This window comes from Camelus bactrianus, chromosome 3, assembly GCF_048773025.1.
Source record: "Camelus bactrianus isolate YW-2024 breed Bactrian camel chromosome 3, ASM4877302v1, whole genome shotgun sequence".
Classification (NCBI taxonomy): Eukaryota; Metazoa; Chordata; class Mammalia; order Artiodactyla; family Camelidae; genus Camelus; species Camelus bactrianus.
In genome coordinates this window covers 163,831,536-163,837,870 of record NC_133541.1, presented here as the reverse complement: position 1 = coordinate 163,837,870, position 6,335 = coordinate 163,831,536, and positions in this window count along the sequence as shown.

Below are 6,335 nucleotides of genomic sequence, written 5' to 3'. Positions count from 1 at the left end.
AGTTCAGGTAATATCATGTATCTAATATAGACAAATTGGGCTTGGATAAGTGCAAACTTTAGACTTTTTGGTGTACGCATTTCCAAGGTATTTCTGTGAGGACAATTTTCCCTAGACCTTGATGCCATGCCCTGTTCCTGTGTGTGTTGTCTGGTATATCTCTAAATCCTGGTGTTGTCTTTGTTGTGATGAACACACCATACTGTTTCAGTTAGTTGATCCTCTTTTTTATTACATTTATCTCACAATTCTGAAAGGGCGCAGGGCACTTCCTCTAGTGGAAATGAAGCTTCTATAGGTTTTCAGCTCTGCATTCTTCTGTATGTCATTTTGAAGTGTCTCCAAAACAGCCAACAGAGAGTGCGCTTGTACTTTCTACTGCCATGGGAATGTCCCAATGTTACCAGTTCTTCCCAGAGCTTCTCTGTCTACAGAAACACCAGTGGAAGCATATGTATGGATATCATACTTCAGGGCCTGCTGGGATGATCCCGCAGACCGACCTATGTGTCCTCGTTGCAGTACCCTGTCAGTGAAGTCCAAAATATAGCATCTGCATTTGGGTGGTAATGCTGTAAGAAATGCTTCATCTTCTCATGGTATGGACTTTGACCACTCTTCCTAGTTCTCTCATTCTTGAGTTATGGAATCACGAAGGCAACCACAGAGCTGTTCCCCATCCTCTGCCTCAAACCAGTCTGTAATCCCAATCCAGGTTATGAATGTAGCAGTTCCTAAATCTTTTAATACTTATTTCAATCCCAACGCACCCAGGAACCCTCAGTCCAGATGCATGATACCTCTGATTGAGACCCACACGTGCTCTATTGGCAAAATGTCCAATTGGGCCCTGGTCCTGCAGATGCAGTTGATGTGGCCTAAGGACGTATTGATAATGTCAAACTCACGAGCCAGTGCGGTTGCTGTCTCACTGAGTTCACAGTTCTCTTTGCTCTCTTGAACGTACCCACCAAAACCCACAACGCACTCTAGATCCCTGAGTTGTGCGAGAGCCATCATCTGTCGCCCTACTTCTCTTTTTCCGCTGCCTCTGCTAGCTCAGATTTGGCAGCTCGGATCTTGGTCTCAGATTCAATTGTGGGGATATTTTGAGCTGATTTCTTTGAGTTCTGTCAGCCAAGCATCTGCTGTTCACTCTGCTAATACTCAGCGCATCACCTTCAATCCCATGCCTGCTGCCCGCTTGAGAGTGTTCTTCCAAGTAAAACAGAGTTTCACCTTTGATGCTGCATTACCACAGGTCAGACCCTGCACTAGTTTCCATTCTCTACTTTGCCTTTTCCTGCTTCCAGGTTTTCTGAGGCCTCATCCTGTATTTGGAAGTGACAGACCACTCTTCGGCAATTGTCCTGTGCCAAGGGCTGTTTGATTGAATGTTTACAAAGTTTTGTGTATGGGAGCGAGTGAGAGCAGTTTGCACTGGTTCTCTGCCTACTGGGCATCGATAAATCAACACTTTCCACAAATAATTCACAGAAATTGGATATTAGATTAGCTCCGTTTTGTTTACAGCCATGGTCGGAGGGTTTGTCCGAAGACCCCATCTTTGACATTAGGTTGATATGGCATTTGCAGTCTTTAAGAAGGTTAATAGTATCGATTTACATGTTTTAGGATTTATATGAAATTGAAGTTAGTTTTTGAAAATTACCAAATCAACAAAAGCCAGACTTGACAATTTTTGTAACATTTTGTCAGCTCTAAGGAAAAAACAGACAGACTCAATGTAAAATAGCACTCCAAAAGCTTGAAGTGGTCATGTCAAGTCTTTTCTCATGAAGCCTCCAACAACAAAAGGAACAATGAAATACCTATTGGAACCATGAAATAACGCCCAACCTTCGTTTCCCTTATGCAGGTGGTGGCCTTTACTCCCAATGACACATACTAGGCAATGTTGGCATTTCAAGGGGTAACATTATTCTCTAGGAATATACAAGAAAATCTAAACAGAATATATAAATTTAGGCTTGATTCCAAAAGCACCTAGAGGCATTTAACTATGAGAAACCTGCTGCAGCTTTGCTAGGCTATTGAGAAACAGGTGTTCTTCTATCAGTGCTGAGAAGACTTAATCATCCGATCATGTTGGGTAAAGCAATTTAACACAACCAAGTCTGCACCTCCAAGATATAGTGAACCCGGGGCTTGACGGAAGGGAACGACGGTCCACAAAACCTGTGTCTTTAATGTTTTTGGCTAATTTTACATTTCAGTTCACTATCTGACATCTAATATTTTCCTTTACTGTCTTGAATAACTGAGGCCTAATACGAAGTCACGTTCAGTCAAAGATTCCCCACACTTCCCACACTCCTTTCAGCCCAAAGTATACATAAACCCAGCATTTGCTGAATCTAGGAGAAGGTCATCATTTCTTTGTGTGAGCTAAGTATTCAATTCCTATCTATTTTACTCGAGAGTATTTGACCTTTAAGGTGTTCACTGTTGTTCACCGTGTGTGAAGGAATAGGAACTCTGATTCTAGTAGGGGCTTGCTTTCCTCCTAACGGATTCATTGCAGCTCAGGTTCTGATCCTTTGAAATGGATGACTGAGTGGAGTGGAGGGAAGACCATGTGATTGATAGCTAACAACAAACCTGTTAATAGGCTTACCTGGGCTTGGTGCATTTCGGTGTGAATGATTTGTAAATGCCCCTTGGGATGTGTGGATTCCCACGACCTCTTCCAAGGACATGAGCGCTTTTATCATCTCTGCCATCTCTTCTCTTTTAGATGTCAGGAATCTTGGACCCGTTCTTGGAGCAGTGAATCGAGTAACTTTCTCAAGGGCACGTTGACACTCTGTATGTTTCTGCCAGTATCAGCGAGTTTCAGTAGGTCTCATGAATGTCTTCCGAGCCTGGTATGCTCTAGAGATGTCTCCATGCCGATATTCTCCACTGTAGCAGAACAACTTTCTTCAATGTGTTCGCACATCTCCTCAAACAATGCAGCCAGTTTTTCTGCCAGCTTCTCTTCGTGTCTCCCATAAAGTCGACGTCAACAGGAATGGGCAAGTCTGAAATTACCTCGGAGCCTCACCAGTAAGCTGATGACAGGCAGATCTTCCACTGTCTGCCCTTTCAGATTCTGGAAACTGACCCGTGAACTGAGGTCTTTGGGCAGCAGCAGTATCTCAAACTTACTCAGCTTCCCGAACAAAAGACGTAAGCCAATCTCCACATAGGGCAGCAGAACCACAATCAAACTGATCCACCTATAGAATTCTGCCCAGTTACCTTGGATCCACCAGCCGCAACAAGCCTCGTGGTACACAACAACATTCCACCTGGAATCCAACCGGTAACTGCCATCCCCAGTGGTTGATGCATCAAGTCAGTGTTGGGGGTGATGCTGCATTTGACGAGATTTTCCTAAGGGAAATGTGATTCTATCCAGAAGGGTCCCGTGGTCTTTTTCTCTTCTCTCTTTCCTTTTTGTTCAAATCTGTATACACTGTACAAATGGAGGGAAGTGTATCCATGTTCAGTTTATGGATTCACACCTCTTTAAACTTTCTAACAGTTCACAGTACACAGAGACACACTCAAGGAAACTCATGTTTGTGTAATATCCATTCACCCAGATTACATATCCGTCTTTTGCTTTCTGCTGAAATACCCACACTCTCAGAACATGGATCCATTTGATTCATGGTTGCTGAAATTCCTAGAAATGTAACGAATCCCAACGTGCACATTCCTGTCTGTCTCTTTTGCACTTAGTACAATTTTGCAAAGCTACTTTTCTTTGTTATAGGATTATGCCATTTCTTCCCTACGAAGCATAGAATATGGCATTCATTCTTCCTTTTGGAAGACTTGTAAGACTATATCCCGTTCTATGACTCACTCTTATTCAAAACCGTGATTTGGGTAGGCTCACAATATGCACTTGTGGATCAGTATCTATGAATATTAATGCACGCATCTGTTTTCTTAATACAAGTTTCTTGAGTACATGCTAGCCGCAATACTGGGTCGATGCGTGTTGAATGATCCTTGTCATCAATTTGATCATTTGGTTTTGAATAATCATGTTTGTATTGTATATGTCAGCCAACTGTAACCTTTTGGTGTTTGTTTGTTTGTCTGATTGTATTGCAAACACATTATGCCATGCATCTCTCCTTTTGCTTCAGACAGTCATGTAAGCTGATTCACTGACGATAGTGCTTATAATCACCTGTGATTTCATGCTATCCTCTCCCATCTTTAAGATTTTGATGTCCTCCTTGCCTTATTCTTGTTACTTCTTTGCAAATGAGACTCTCCTTGCATTTACAATAATGGTTTTGTTATATCAATTTCTTCTTGCTTCTTTTCTACTCAGGGTAGGAATCTCAATTTTTGTTTTAGTATCAGTCTCAAACTGCTGAATTCTTTTAAGGTTTCAAGATCAGTGAAATTCCCTAGCTCTGCCGTTGTTATAAATGGCGGTCATTTGGCATAGGCTACCCTAGATTGCAGCTTTTTCTCATTCAGGGTATGGCCTATTTCCTTGCACTCCTCCCAGTGCTGCAAATTTTCTGCCGTGATATCAGCTGAAACCCCTCTGGAGGTTCTGTTGTGACTAAGTTGCTTTCCTCGAGGTGCATTTTACATCACTGGGATGATCATGAACTTTGTTTATTTGAATTCTACAGCTGCTTGTTGGTCTATTGGGATTCCACCTATTTTGGACGCTGTGTACTTCCTGAATTCGTATAGATGATACTTTCTTGGCTTTCAGCAAATTTCTTTCTGATTTTTCTACAAATTCCTCTTCAGAATTTTTTATTTTATCACTTGCTTTTCCATTTGGGAATCCTATGAGTCCTATTCTTACCTGCTTACACTTAATCCATGATTCAACAGTGATGTTAGCATTGGATTGCACTTGCTTTTCTGTGCCATTTTCTGATCAAGGGATTTCTGTTCCCCTGTCCTCGCAGTCATTCACGAGTCCCTCTGCATTATGTAGTCTGCTTAGGATTGACCTTAGCCCAGTTTTTATCGCATCCATTGACTTTTCTGATTTTATTGGTTATTCTTTAGACTTTCTCTTCCCCTTTTCTGGTATTTTGCTTTTGTGATTCTGAGGCACTGTTGTTCATCAGTGTTTTCCTCACATCTATTTTCAGAGCTTGCTCTGGTAACGTTTTGCCGTCTAGTTGTTTGAAAGCTTATTTTTTGGGCCTTCAATCTCTTTGGAACTGAAAATGGTACTTCCTGTTTCTTTTACTATACTTCTTTTACCCTATAGTTCAGGTAATATCATGTATCTAATATAGACAAATTGGGCTTGGATAAGTGCAAACTTTAGACTTTTTGGTGTACGCATTTCCAAGGTATTTCTGTGAGGACAATTTTCCCTAGACCTTGATGCCATGCCCTGTTCCTGTGTGTGTTGTCTGGTATATCTCTAAAACCTGGTGTTGTCTTTGTTGTGATGAACACACCATACTGTTTCAGTTAGTTGATCCTCTTTTTTATTACATTTATCTCACAATTCTGAAAGGGCGCAGGGCACTTCCTCTAGTGGAAATGAAGCTTCTATAGGTTTTCAGCTCTGCATTCTTCTGTATGTCATTTTGAAGTGTCTCCAAAACAGCCAACAGAGAGTGCGCTTGTACTTTCTACTGCCATGGGAATGTCCCAATGTTACCAGTTCTTCCCAGAGCTTCTCTGTCTACAGAAACACCAGTGGAAGCATATGTATGGATATCATACTTCAGGGCCTGCTGGGATGATCCCGCAGACCGACCTATGTGTCCTCGTTGCAGTACCCTGTCAGTGAAGTCCAAAATATAGCATCTGCATTTGGGTGGTAATGCTGTAAGAAATGCTTCATCTTCTCATGGTATGGACTTTGACCACTCTTCCTAGTTCTCTCATTCTTGAGTTATGGAATCACGAAGGCAACCACAGAGCTGTTCCCCATCCTCTGCCTCAAACCAGTCTGTAATCCCAATCCAGGTTATGAATGTAGCAGTTCCTAAATCTTTTAATACTTATTTCAATCCCAACGCACCCAGGAACCCTCAGTCCAGATGCATGATACCTCTGATTGAGACCCACACGTGCTCTATTGGCAAAATGTCCAATTGGGCCCTGGTCCTGCAGATGCAGTTGATGTGGCCTAAGGACGTATTGATAATGTCAAACTCACGAGCCAGTGCGGTTGCTGTCTCACTGAGTTCACAGTTCTCTTTGCTCTCTTGAACGTACCCACCAAAACCCACAACGCACTCTAGATCCCTGAGTTGTGCGAGAGCCATCATCTGTCGCCCTACTTCTCTTTTTCCGCTGCCTCTGCTAGCTCAGATTTG